This window comes from Gekko japonicus, unplaced genomic scaffold (assembly GCF_001447785.1).
Source record: "Gekko japonicus isolate JY-2015 unplaced genomic scaffold, Gekko_japonicus_V1.1 scaffold1727, whole genome shotgun sequence".
NCBI lineage: Eukaryota > Metazoa > Chordata > Lepidosauria > Squamata > Gekkonidae > Gekko > Gekko japonicus.
This window is the reverse complement of record NW_015161451.1, coordinates 186,539-200,733: the sequence shown is the minus strand read 5'-3', so window position 1 is coordinate 200,733 and position 14,195 is coordinate 186,539. Positions and strand designations below refer to the sequence as shown.

At 50.7% G+C, this 14,195-nt stretch overlaps 1 protein-coding gene across 4 annotated transcripts in view; it reads left to right on the top strand.

Moving 5' to 3' along the window:
- The window catches only part of DLG1 (discs, large homolog 1 (Drosophila)), a 137,848-nt gene that overhangs the window by 7,559 nt on the left and 116,094 nt on the right, over positions 1-14,195 (top strand). For 2 of the 4 annotated variants that reach the window (XM_015429078.1, XM_015429076.1), the window contains exon 3: positions 7,522-7,689. The gene's annotated coding sequence lies outside the window, so the exon portion shown is untranslated. Of the gene's footprint in view, positions 1-7,521; positions 7,690-14,195 lie in introns of those variants that run through there. The other 2 variants (XM_015429077.1, XM_015429075.1) reach the window with 1 other exon arrangement.

Below are 14,195 nucleotides of genomic sequence, written 5' to 3'. Positions count from 1 at the left end.
CTCCCTCCCTCACGCCACCCCTTTTCTTTACTCTCTCCCCTCCATGCCCCTCCCCCCTCTCCCCCCCCTCTAGTGATTACAGTTATGTAATCTTGTAGATACAGTTCTTCGTGCTGCACCTCTTGAGTAGTTAAAGTCTTGTCTTCGGATGCATTCCAGTTTTTTCCGTCGTAACTGAGAAATGGAGGGCCTTCTGGGTTGTGACACCAGAACTTTGGATCTCCTCCCCCGGGGTGGGGGGGCAGCGGGTCCTTTTTGCTCCCTCCATTGGTGCTCTCCCACCGGTGGTGGTTGTTGGTGTTTGGCTTTCCCTTGTGAGCTCTCCTATTAGCCACCTGCTTCCTGTGTGTTTTTATGTGCTTATATGTTTTATTTTATATTTTTTGCATTTTAAATGCTTTTTAATGTCTAAAATGTTTCTCTGTTTTGCTTAATGTTCTCACTGCCTTGGGGATCCTGAATTGGGTGGCGAGTTAGCATACAAGTAACAAATAAATTAGAAAAATCAAAAAACATCCAGGGAATAAGTGAGAACACTTTTTTCCTGAAAGTGTTCCAAGGTTTCCCATTTCTGTTTATAAGTTCTTTGCATAGTATTGTTTTTTGTCAGTTAAACTCTTAAATATTGTACTTTCCATTTAGACAAATACTATCCATGCTTTCTTTCAATTTTTTTTTAATGTGATGTGTTTATTAAACTCTGCTGGGGCAGCAGATGGCGGCTTGTAGTTACTTGTGATCTAGGAGATCACTGTGCATGTGATCAGAGGTTTGATTTCTGTGTGTGATTTTGGATTGCAAACAGGTTCTGCAGGTGGATTTGTCAAGCCTCTGGGAGGGGGAAAAGGATGTTCACCCTGCTGGGAGCAGTTGTTAAAATGTCAGTCACGTTAGTTTGGACTTTTGCATTTATTTATTTTTTTTGAGGGAGAAGAAGAAAGAAAAGTTCTTTTGAAGTTACTTCAAAGTGAAAACAAGCCGCTTTCCCCACTCCTTTTCTCCTTAAAAATCTCTAATCCCGACTACACAGAGCCTGCCCCTTATTGTTTGAAATGAAAGGCACTTTTTTTTAAGGAGGGAAGGGGCGTGAGAGAGCGGCCAGGTATGTCTGGACAGGCAGGTCAGCAAAAATGCGGATGGGCCATTAGGAGGGGTGAATGTTTTTGCAAGGCTATATTGGATTTCGGATTTATTACGGTGTAGAATCGTCTGTGCGTCTTTTGGGTATGCGTATGGCAGAAACCTCTTTGCTGCAGGGTTTGGGGAGTCGGCTAGATTTATTTATTTATTCAGCCGCCCTGAGCCTGCTTCCACGGGGAGGGTGGGGTGTAAATCAAATAGACAAAATAATTTATCGATTTATAACCTCCTTCTCTCTCTCTCCAGTGGGGGGAACCCCCCCCCCCCCGGAGTAGCTTACACATTGTCATCCTCTCCTCCGTTTTGTCCTCCTCACAACCACCCTGTGAGGGTGGGCTAAGCGTGTGTGAGGAGGGGAGGGTGGGGCGCCAAGGCCACAGTAGCCTTTCTGGGCTGATGTGCAGCAGCTACACTTGTTGACTGCTGGGCGATTTTGGAGGGTCACGCTTGCCTTGCAGCTCCACTTGCCACTCATGTGGGTCAGAATGTGGAGCCCACAAATGCAGATGAGGCACATCAGGTAAAATCGGGACTTCCATGATGACATGGGTATGTCTGATAGAAATTCCCATGAAACATGCCAAGATGGTTGTGAAGTGTTATGCTGCCTAATGTGCGCCACCACTAGCAGTGGTTGGGTAGGGCAAGGCCTCGGCCTTCTGCCTCCGTCCCATGCCTGCTCAGTGCCCTCATCGTGCTGTGTACTGCAGAGGCGATCAAATGAGCTTGGTGGTGCCCAGGGAGGCTTACAGGCTGCTGGGCTGGATGGTAGGTTAGTTATTTGGGTGATCACGGAAGGTGCAGTGGCTTATCCGGGGCCTTCCCCAAACCATTCACCTGTTGCCAGGTCAACCTGCCTTTTGTTCCGAGCATCCCATTGATGTTCTGTGTACTTGTGTGAGTCCCTGCTTACCTTTTTAAGAGTGACGTGTTTATTTTTGTTACCTGTTAACCCTCTGCTGGTGGCTTGAGCCGGTTATTTTGGCCCTGTTCTTGGGTCTTAAAGCAGAAGCATTTGGATTTGTACCCCCTTGCTGTGTTGCAGGTTGAACAAAGGGCCACACACACACAGAGTCCTTCTGTGAGAGAGGCACCGTGCAGGTGTAGGGCAGGAGCACAGAGCTTCCACAGTCACGGAGAAGAGTTTGGAGCAGCCAGGCAGAGTGTGCTTCTGTTAGAAGGGAGAGGAGGCAATCCTGTTAACTTGGGATGTCTGATGTTAACATCATAATGGAGAGCCAGATGGTTCACCTGTGCGTTAAAGGGAGCACGTGTGACAGCGTTAGGGGAGGGAACGTGAGTCATGTGTGACCCGTATTCCTCCTCCTCCCCCTCCTGGGTCCATCAGCGGTATAATTTCCCAGGTTACACAAGTCGACTCAGCAAATGTTAGTTACTGTAATATACAATAAACAGGCTTAGAATAGTTACAGCAGCAGAATTAAAACAATCTGGAAACAGTCTTGTTTGGGGCATCAGATGGTAGAATAATCAGCCTGCAGACAACGATGTGGTGGAGAACTCATTCGGTGGAGGTCTGATCCCTGAAACCCACCCCTAGCCCAGACCTAATGGACATCTGTTGCCTCAGCCAGAGGCCTGGCGGCACTTGGCCCCGCAGCAGGGCCCTGGTCTCAAATGGGAGCCTGTTCCCCCAGGCCGGGGCCGAGGCTAAACACGCACTCCCCTCTCCGTCGTAGGTGTGGAGGGAGGAAAGTCCTTCATCCTCTCATTTCCATGGGTGGGAGGCAGAAGGTGAGGACACTCTGGAGTCCCTCCTGGACGTTTGGAGGTGGTGGTGGGGGATCAGTTCAGGCTCTCCATCCGCCCTGCAGCTCCTGTCCCCCCCCCCACTGCTTGTTTCCAAGGCAGAAGGCGGCCTCTGCGCTGCCTCAGAAGTGAGAAGTGGGGGGGCTGCACGTATGCCTTTTGCTGTGTGCCTCACTGGCAGGTTCCCAGAATGCTGATCACGAAGCACGTGGTGGTGGTGGTGGTGGTGGTGGGGTATGCTTGGACTGACAGACTCCGAAGAGCCCCTGGAGCTTTTCCCCTCGAGGCGGAGCGTAGGGGCCCAAGAGGATGTTGCTTGTCCAGGTCGGTCTCTGCAGACACAGCTCAAGCCTCAGCCACAGCACTGCGTAGGTTCTTCCTTGCACTCATAGGCTTTTGGGCAGTATTGTTTGAACACTGGCTCTCCCCGCTTTCTCTCCCCCCCCCCCCCCATATCAGGTTTTGCCATCTTCCCTGAGTCAGTGTGTTTGTCGTTCATTGGTGCTGTTCAACATGTACCCCAGAAGTAATGATTCACTTTTGGAGCTGAGGGAGTAATTTTGAATATTGGGTACCACCTTTCCCATCACCATCCTTTTGGAGGCAAGGAAGTAGCTGCCGTCTTTGTTTCCACTCCTGGTGGTGCCCTTCACCCTCAGTTCTTGTCCTGCCTGCCTCCATTGGGTGTGCAGGGAGGTTCTGAGCAAGGCTCCCTCTCAGCTGGGGAGTCCTCTTGTGAGCAAAAATTCTACTTCGTGAGCTACTACTACTGGCATCGAAGTTGTGAGCGAGCTGTTTGGCTACTGCATCAATCAGTTTGCTCTGGAGCCCCATCCTTCCTGAGCAAAGACAAAAATGTGTGAGCCAGAGGCTAAAAAACTGTGAGGTAGCTCACACTAACTCACCTTAGAGGGAACACTGGTTCTGAGAGCCCTGATCTTCCTTTGGTTTTGTTTTAATTTTTTCCATAAATGATGTGGACTTGGGGGTGAGGAAGACACTGGATAAGTTTGCAGGGGATACCAGATCTCTCAAGACAGTGAAAACCAGTGCAGATTGTGAAAAGCTCCAGGAGGCTCTCTCTAGATGGGGTGAAATTCACTGTTGATACGCAGGTAGTGGAGCACTCTGGAGCAAGGAACCTTCACTGTATGCGCACTTAAGTAGTGATAAGTGGCCGCCTCTCAAAAGGCTTTTTGTTCCAGCAGAGGACACTCAACAAGACAACAGTAATATTTCTGGATTTAATTTAGGAGCTTTCATTTTAAAATAGATTTGTATGCAAGGTGATACGTCTTTGGCTTTGTTTGATCCTGATTAGTCTTTGAGAGCTAGTGGTCTTGTTAGGCTCTCAGGATGCTAAATCAGTTTTAACCAAGTTGGAGTGGATCAGTTTAAACATGCGGGGGGGGGGCATAACGTGGTAGATTTCTGTGGCAGTCCTGCCCAGGAGGCTACTTTGGAAATGTGGATTTCAGAGGCTCTTATCTCTGATTCACCCAAGTGGAACAGGAATTAACTGGCACTGGGAAGACTAGCCCAAGTTTATTTCAGGATCCTCTTTTGTGAGTCATGCCTCACTTCTGCAGATGCAAATGCAAAAATGCTACATTAGCATTAAAAACTAGAATTAAAGGGAGAAAAAGGTTTGGGCATTCAGTAAATCTGGATAGTTGTTACAATTAAGGAAGGATAGGAGGGTCGCAGGTTCCAGCCTCCGGGGGTCAGTTAGAGAGAGATAAGCATGGTCTGTAAGGAAGGGTTAACAGGAGTCCTGCTTGTTTTAGAAAGTAAACATCAGAACAGCCAACCGGCAGCAGGCCCTTAGCGTGATGCGTAAGAACAGGAATGACAGAGTGATTCAGGACAACATGACCAGAGGAACCAGTTAACATCTCCACATGGTGGGTTATGCTGGACTGTGTTACCAACTACAGTGGGTTAGAAAACCCAAAGTGGGATGTGATTGGATGCTTAATCTTGTGAAGAACTCGTCCTTCAGCATTTTCCTTCAGCGTTTGTTTGTGGAGGGAGAACAGTGACCCTAACAGCTGCAGCAGTGTGTGCCCAGGAAGATTCTAGCGCTCCGTTGCCCGGTCTGTGAATGCTGCGTCTCCTGAGGCACCTCCTGCAGCATAGGTGGTATATGTCCGTCCTGTAAGACCATCCACATTGGCACAGTCCTGGTGTGTAGCTGGGTTTCAGTTAGTTAAATTCCCAGTTAAAGTTGTGGTTAACCTGAATTGTGTTCCCCACACTTGGCTACTAACAATTCTCATGCACAGTGTAAAAATAAAACAGTCACAAACTCAAGCGATACAGAACTAAGAATTTAGGAAGAAAGGTAGAGCGACAGTTGCATTAGCAGGAAGGTTTCGTCGGTTGGGGTGATACTTGTCTGACGCGACAAGGTGACCCTGCAGCGAAAATAGGGGAAATACTAGGGAAAGGGTTGGTTGTGTGTTGACCAGCAGTTCGTGTGGTAGATCCCAGACAGCGCTACGAATGGAGTCAGCAAGGTAGGGTGGGGTCAGGTAGGCAGGTAGGGAGAGAGAGAGAGAGAGCGCGCAATGGGCAGATGCTCTTCTTACATGCCCTATGAGGGGCTTGGGGCGTGAGCCACCACGGCTCGACTCGTAGTTCCCAGGAAGATGCTAGAAAATGCCAGTCCCTTAATGGGTCAAGAGAATGGACTTAAGTGCTGGGCGATTGATATAATGTCTACTAATAGTGACACCTCTTAGAGTGGATAGTGTAAGACCAAGGAAAAGAAAAGACAGTCGTTTCAGGTGCCTGGCCAGCCCTTGGAGTCAACGATCGGATGATCTACAGCTGTGCTACCTTGATGGGCGGTGGGTGTGTTCGGCAGCTCTCTTAATCCCACCACGGCCAAGTTCTGTTGTTCAGCTTGAGGATGAGTCCCTGCAGTCCTTGGTGAGACGAGGAGAAGGGGGGGGAAGGGTGCCTGCGCGCTGGAGGAGTAGTTCTTCTATGGAGTCCTTTGCAGGAACTCTCCGGCTTCGTGTGTGAAGAAGCATGGCTTCTTCATAGGGAAGGGCTGCTGTGTGCTTCTGGTGTCAGGGAGGCAGGGGCGAAGGGCTTCGGGTAGGTCCACGGGTCCATGTCTGGCTGGCACACTGCTTCAGGGCGAGGCTTCTCTCGGCTGGGCGCGTGTCTACAGTCCCATCAGTGTTTTGCATCCATCAGTGGCTACTAGTCACGGTGACTTAGGGAACCTTCACAATCAGAAGCAGCAAATCTCTGAATCCCAGTGGCAGGAGGCAACATTAGGGGAAGGCCTCGGCCTCTGTGGGCTGTGGCAGGCCGTCCAGAAGCACTGGATGGCTGCTGTCTGAGTCAGGACGTTGGGCTAGATGGGACTATTGGTCTGATCTAGCAGAGATCTTCTTATGTTCTTAAGAATGTTGGTGGGCTTTTAGCTTAATAACATAAGAAGAGCCCTGCTGGATCAGAAGAAGAAGAGATTGGATCTATACCCCATGGTCCTTCACTACCCAAAGGTGTCTCAGAGCAGCTGACAAACTCCTTTCCCTTCCGCTCCCCACAACAGACAGACACCCTGCGAGGGGGGGGGGTCTGAGAGAGCTCTTGACAGAAACTGCTCTTTTTCAAGGACAGCTCTCTGACAGAACTATGGCTTGCCCAGGGGCACGCCAGCCAGGTGCGAGTGGAGGAGGAGGGGGGAATCAAACCCGGTTCTCCCAGATTAGCGTCTGCACACTTAACCACTATACCAAACTGGCTCTCTCCAATAGTCCCATCTAGTCCAGCCTCCCGTCTCACACAGGGGCCAGCAAGTTCCTCCGGAGGGCCAACAACAGAGCAGAGAGGCCGAGTCCTTCCCCTGATGCTGCCCCCTGGCTCTGGGACCTGGAGGCTTAGTGCCTCTGAATGTGGAGGTTCCCCTCAGCCACCATGGCTGGTAGCCACTGATAGACTTATCCTCCATGAATCTATTTAATTCTCCTTTAAAGCTGCTGATTCCCGTGGCCATCTCTACACCCTCTGGCAGCAAATTCCGCATTTTAATGATTCTCTGAGTAAAGTAGTATTTCCTTTTATCTATCCTAAACCTATTGCCTGATTTCCTTGAATTTATTTGTGCAGTTGTTGCTTTCTTTTAATGCTGAATTCTCAGATTCACCACAGCTACTTAGGGTTGATTGAGTAATTGTTAATGTCCCCAGAAGCAAGTAAAATGACATCACCCTCCCTCTTTTAAATAAGAAACTGGGACATGCCTTTGCTGCGTGGTCTTTGTGTGGGTGCACGTATGAATGATGTGATTTATAAGAGAGTGTCTTCTAAGACCGTGTAGGAAGCCGGCATCCAATCAGAGGGCATCATTTTTGCCAGGAGTTGGCAAAGCCAGGGGGCGGGATCTGTCCTTCCTTGTGTGAGTGACCATGCCAGGCGGTGGGATTCAGTGTCTTCGCACTCCACGGCGGCCGGCCTGGGATCGGGTGGCCGGCCTGTCGCTGCTGGATAGGCGAGCCAGCTAGCGGCCTGCTCCTCTCTGCTTCCCCGGGCAAGCATCCCGAGTTCTTGAGGTCCGTTTTGTGAGCTCTTTCTCTCTGGGAATTTTCACAGAAATATCACTCCCAGGATGAGGACCCTCCTTCCTCGTTGGAGCACAGCCGTCGCCAAGTGTCCGGTGAGGTGACTGTCCCAGAGCTGGTTCACGTGTCCGAGAAGAGCCTTTCCCAAGTGGAGAATGTCCATGGATTTGTTTCTCACGCTCATATTTCACCAGTCAAGGTAGGGAAATATTTGTTGTTGCAGTACCATTTTGGATATGGAAAATAGCACCGAAAGTGCAGGAGGTCATAGCCCCTCTGTATAGACTGCCTTGGTCAGGCCGCACCTGGAGTCCTCCTGTGTGCAGGTCTGGAGGCCTCACTTCAGAAAGGGTGTGGGCAAAATCGAGAGGCTGCAGAAGAGAGCGAGGAGGAGGATCAGGGGTCTGGAGCCTGAGCCCTGCGAGGAAAGGCCGAGGGACTACTTGGGAATGTGTAGTTTGGAGAAGAGGAGACTGAGGGGGGGACATGATTGCTCTCTTTAAACATCTGAAAGGCTGTCATTTAGAGGAGGGCAAGGAGCCGTTCCAGTTGGCAGCAGAGGAGAGGACCCAAAGCAACGGGTTTAAATGACATGCAGAAAGGTATCGGCTGGATATTAGGAAAAACGTTTTCACGGTCAGAGTGGTTCAAAGGTGGAATCAGCTGCCTGGGGAGGTGGTTGGCTCCCCTTCACTGGCAGCTTTCAAGAAGAGGCTGGACGGATATTTGTCAGGGATGCTCTAGGCTGGTCCTGCATTGGGCAGGGGGCTGGACTAGATGGTCTCTGTGACCCCTTCCCACTCTATGATTCTGTGATTCTCGTGTTTGAGCATAAAAAGGTGACCTTCAGGGGACCGCAACATAGTGCTGTTTTTCCTTCTGATCTCATCCCATGGGAAAGATCCACGTGCACGAGTGGGGGCCTAATTGTTCCCTCCTGTGGCAGCCCTCCATCTCCCTCCTCATGTTTCTCCCCACTCCCTAGGGAGTGGTTTGGGCCACCTTCTGTGGTATTTGTGGTGGTGGACCCAGGTGGTCTTCACGTAGAGACTGATGGATCCTCGTGGGTCTGGGGGAACGGCTGACTGCTGTGACTCGGGGACCGAGAGTGCGGAAGTGACGTGGGCAGCTGAGGCCATCGTTCCTGAGTACCCACTGCTAGCCATGGGAGCCTGCCTGGTGCCCTTGGGCCCCCTGTGTCATTGGGGGAGAGGGAAAGGCAGGGCGCGGTAGCTGGAACGGTGGTGTGCATAAGGCTCCTCTGGACACGGTCCTCTTGGGACGGATTCCCTGAGGCTGAGCAGCCGTTCCCCAGCAACTTCTGTATGAGGGCCTAGGAAACACTCTGCACGCGTCCAAGCACCGTGGTCTTAGAACTCCGGGTTTCCATGAGGGCTTGAGCGCAGTGGCTCCTCCAAGCGCCAGGTGGCTGCCCTCTCGACTGTGGCAGGAGCCAAGAAGGGGGTTGGGGTATTTCTCACCCCCTCCTGTCAGAAGGGTCCTTGGGGTGCAGCTCTTTTACGCCCCCCCCCCCCCCCCGTGGGAGCATACGTTCCCCACGTGGAACTGCAGTATGGTGCCGAAGGCGCTTTCCCAGGCGCCTCCTGAAGGGCCTCCTGTTTGCAACTGTCTTCCTGGTGGTGGATGTACTTTCCCTCCTGCAGTGTTTCCAGAAGTTGCACCCTCTGTCTGTGGGTGATTAGATGGTGCTGAGGAGAGACCAGGCATTCATTCCCAAGGTCAGCTCCAAGGTCAGCTCTTTCACCAGTCAGAGGAGGCTGTTTTGTCTTCTTTCTGTCCTAATCCCCGGGAAGGAGAATGGCAGCGCTGTTCAGATGCAAAAAGAGCCTTCAGTTCTTACATCGATAGGATGAAGGCCCTGGGGGAGTCTGGCCCTTGTTTCGTTTAAGGGGTATGTGTGTGTGTGTGTGTGTGTGTGTGTGTGGTGGTGTCGCCGTGTTGGTCTGAAGCTACAGAACAGAGTTTGAGTCCAGTGGCACCTTTAAGCTCAACAAAGTTTAACTCTGGGTTTAAACTTTCGTGTGCATGCAGACTTTGTGCACACAAAAACTTATACCCAGAATTAAACTTGGTTGATTTTAAGGTGCCACTGGACTCAGACTTTGTTTTTTTGTTTCCTTTAAGCAGCCTTCTATAGGATTAAGGGTTTCGGTTTCCAACCTGGGCAGACGGATTAGGGACGTAGTGGTTAACTGTACGGACTCTAATCTGGGAAAACCGGGTTTGATTCCCCACTCCTCCACATGCAGCTGCTGAATGACCTCGGGCAAGCCATAGTTCTGTCAGAGCTGTCCTTGAAAGAGCTGTTCTCTCACAAAAAAGAGCTCCCTCAGCCCCACCTACCTCTCTGGGTGTCTGTTGTGGGGAGGGGAAGGGGTAAGCCGCTTTGAGACACCTTTGGGTAATGAAGGGCTGGGGCATAAATCCAATCTCTTCGCTTCTTCTTCTTCTGATTGCTTGGGGGGGGGCACGACCTCTGCAGCATCTAGGGGCCCTTCCGTTCTCTAGAAGCAGTTGTCTGGACAGCAGCCTGGCAGGTTCCGCTTGTGATTGCACAGGACAGCACCTTCTCAGTGGTTGGCAACGAGGTACATTGGGCACGGATGATTTCGGTAACCTGAAGGACAAAGTTTGAGTCCAGTCAGGCACCTTTAAGAACAACAAAGTTTAATGCTGGGCACAAGCTTTTGTGTGCACGAAGTCTGCCTGCACCTGCGAGCTTCTACCCAGAATTAAAGTTTGTTGGTCTTAAAGGCGCCCCTGCTGGACTCAGACTTTGTTCTGTTGCTTCAGACCCACACGGCGACCCACCTCCGTCTGTTTTGTAACCTGGTGGAGGTTGTTTTTTAGGAGAGCTTTCAGTTTGATTACCCTCTGTGTCCTCTTTGTGATGCTGTAAGCAATCATGCCGTTTCATATGGCTGTTTTTGCTGAGTTTTATTCTGATGGCATGAATTATTTCAGTGTTACATAGTCATGTTTTATAGTTGTTGCTCTTTACGCCACTCTGATCCATTGCAGTGAAAACCAAGATAAGAATCTGATTAATGTACAAAGCTTATATCCCTGGCTTTCAGCCCAATCAGGGCCCACCAAGGCAGCTAACAGTAAAAAACAAAACATTGTAAAACTACTATCCAGGTAAAACCAGTGCTGAAATATATCTATAAAATACAAAGGCAGCAATTAAAACGTAAGACAGGTGTGCGTGTGCATCGTTGAATGAATACCAGGCAAAAAAACCTTTGTACGCGGGCAGAAGAAAGTGATGGATGACTCTTGCTGGGGAGGGGATTGCATAATTTTGGCCCCGTATCAGAGAAGTTCCTCTCATGAGTTGCTGCCCATTTAACCTCCGAAAGTGGTGGCATCCGAAGCAGGGCCTCAGGAGATGGCCACGCTGGCTACATAGGATCCATATGGGGCTAGCCTAGGTATGCTTGGCTCTGCCATATAGGGCTTTGAAACCGTTTTCAAGGGCAGCCCCATGTAGAGCTCTTTGCAGTAATCTAGTCTATATGTGGCTTCATCTGATAAACCAGTTGAAGTTGGTAAAAGGCACTCCTGGTTAGTGCCTCTACTTGTTTATCCAGCAGTAGTCTCAGGTCCAGCAGCAATGCTAACCTGTGGACCTGTTCCTTCAGTGGGAATGCAGCCCTGCCCAGGGGAAGAGACACCTTAAATTCTGGGTCAGCCCACCCACAGCACAACTTCCATCTTGTCGAAATTAAACTTCAGTTTCTTAGCTTGCATTCATCTCAGAACTGTTTCCGGGGACTGACTGTTGCCCCCCCCCCCCCAGCACCAAGAAGACAGAGCATCACTTGCCCCAGACTGAGAGTTCCTATCTAGACCTTGTGGCTAATAGCCACTGATGGGCCTCTGCTCCATATGCTTATCTAATTCCCTTTTGAAGCCGTCCATGCTTGTAGCTGCCACCACCTCCTGTGGCAGTGAATTCCAAGTGTTAATCACTCTTTGGGGGAAGAAGGACTTCCTTGTGTCTGTTCTAACCCGACCGCTCAGCAATTTCACTGAGTGCCCACAAGGAGTTCTTGTATTGTGAGGAAGGGAGAAAAGTACTTCTTTCTCGACCTGCTCTATCCCATGCAGTGGGAGAGCCTCACTGCTGGACCTCCTGAGGGCACCTGGTATTTCTGGCCACTGTGTGACACAGAGTGTTGGACTGGATGGGCTGTTTTATAAACCTCGATCATGTCACCCCTCAACCAGGGCATTGACAAGAATGCTGACCTTATCAACAAGAAAAACCCCTAGACTCATCAAAAGGCATTGGGATTCACCTGGATCCAGGGGTGGATCACTTTAATAGATTCCCCCCCCACTGTAGATTTTTGGTGTCCCTTTACGTCTAAACATAAGCAGATAGAGATCTGTCTGTGACAAGGGAACCATCCTCAGTGCCTCCACCATCATCATCTCTCCCCCCCCCCCACGCAAACTACCCAATTGAAGTGTGACCCACACACGGTGCGGGACCTGCTGTTGCTTGAGGCCGTCCTATGGTTGTGTCAGGGTTCCCAGCCAAGACACTCAACAACGTTCCTTCAGAAATTTCAGTTCATTGAGGACTGGTACTCAGGGCACCATGAACTCTTGCGTCAGGAATGGCGGGCAAACGAGCTGAACCTTCAGATATAGACCCCCTTCATTCACACGTGATCCCCTGATGCAGTAAAGCCGGTAGGCAGGCAAGCCCCTGGAGACGCGGGCAGAAGCAACGGCTGTTATTCCCAGCAGGAAGCCAGGAGCCCGCAGAGTAAAGCCTTCAAGGACACACCGGACAGATAACAGGGTGGAGGGGAGGAGGGAGGCCTGGAGAGCAGCCCACTCGTCCCGCACCACGATGGAGGCCATGGAACCCTGAGGGGCTCCTGGCCAGACAGCCCCTGCGTGGATGATGTTGGGAGTCCCCTGTAGGACCACCAGCTTCGTGGTGGTGCTGCGGAGTCCCTCCCTCCCTCGAGGGCCGGCTCACGGAGGCGGGGCACCGAGAGAGCCCCAGTCCTGTCTCACAATCCCAACGCTGGATAAGCAGCCTCAAAAATTTTTAACGGAACAAATATTTTTTTACTCCTAGTGCCAGATGAGAACATTGGGTTTAGCTTAAAGGGGAGAGTGTTAAACCCCCCCACACACACACACACTTATTTTGCCAATTCCAGGCCTGCTTCAGGTGCTTGTGTAGAGTAGAAAGAAGTAGGTCTCCTTTGTTTCTAAAAACTTGGAAAAGTTGTGGTTTTGGTTTAGAATATTCATCTTCTGATGCCGGCAGAGCTCAAAGTGTTGGAAGCAGCACATTTCCCCGGCGTATTTACATGGCCTTACTGCAACACCCAGCAGAGACCACGAAGCCTCACAGCAGGAGCACCACCATTCTTTTGAAGGCAAATGCCCTGCATGCCCAGAAGCATGTGGGCCCATTAAGATTGACAGGGCAAGTGGCGGTTCTAAATACAGTTGCGGCAGAGCTGTGGGGGAAGAGAGTGCCCTGGGCTGGCTTTGGGGATAGGCTCTGTTCTTAACCTTAGTAGACTTTGGTGCAACCCCCCCCCCCGGCCTTTTTTTTTTTTGTTCCTCTAGTGCACTTTGTAACTCTGTCATCATTACACTGTTGTTCCTGCATGCTTGTTGTTTTTAATTTGCATCAGCAAAAGAGTTGCTTCCATGACTTGCATGACTGTGTTCCCTGCTGGAAAGACTTCATTTGGGGCAGTGTGATCAGTATGCCGATGCCACCCAGCTGTGCATCACATTCGACAAGCCTCCAGAAGCCTCCGTCTCTGTGTCAGAACAGTGTCTGGATGCTGTGGTCAACTGATTGGAAGAAGAACATACTGAAGCCTCATCCTGATAACACAGAGGTGATGCTGTTTGGGAAAGCTTGGATTCTGGAGGACGCTACGCCACTCACTTCGGATAGTGTGGGCGTATCACTCTGTTAGTTGGGTCCTGCCCTGTTGCTGGAAAACAGGTAAACCAGGTGGCAAAATATGGCTCTTAGCAGACTTCATATGCCACAGAATTCCCCCCCTTGTTTGGATTCAGCCAGCTGAGCCACTGGACTACTGCAATCTGCTGTACATGGGGCTGCCCTTGAAAACAACAGGAAAGCTGTAAGGGTATGGATTACAGTAGCTGGAGCACAGTTTCGAACACTTCGCCCCAAATTTAAAGTTGTTCCACTGGTTGCCAGTTGCTTCCATGCACAGTTAAATGTGGTCACCACCGTTAAAGCCCTTCACAGACTAGGACCCTCCTCTCTGCAAAGGTGCCCCTGCACCCTCCGGATGTCCGCGAGGGAGGCAGCTCTTGACTGTCAGGCCAGGGCTTTGTTGTCATTCTCCCGTTTGGGTCACTAGGGAGTGTCACAGGCCGGGCTCCTCCGTTCCCCGTTGTTTGCTCCTGCGCCTTGGAGTTGAGGAAGGCCCCGGCCTTGCAGAGATCTTTCTTCGTGCCTTTGGGCATATCCCCTGAGCAAAGCTTGCGGCTTGCTCCTTTCATCTCTATTTCTTGTCAGTGTGATTCTGTACTCATTCTTAAACCTTGTGTGAGCTGGTTTGTCCTCCAGACAAGTGAGGTACAAATAGAATAATCACTAGCTGGAGATATGAGCCTCGTGAAAAGCTCTGAAGAAACTGCGCGCGTGCGGGGGGGGGGGGA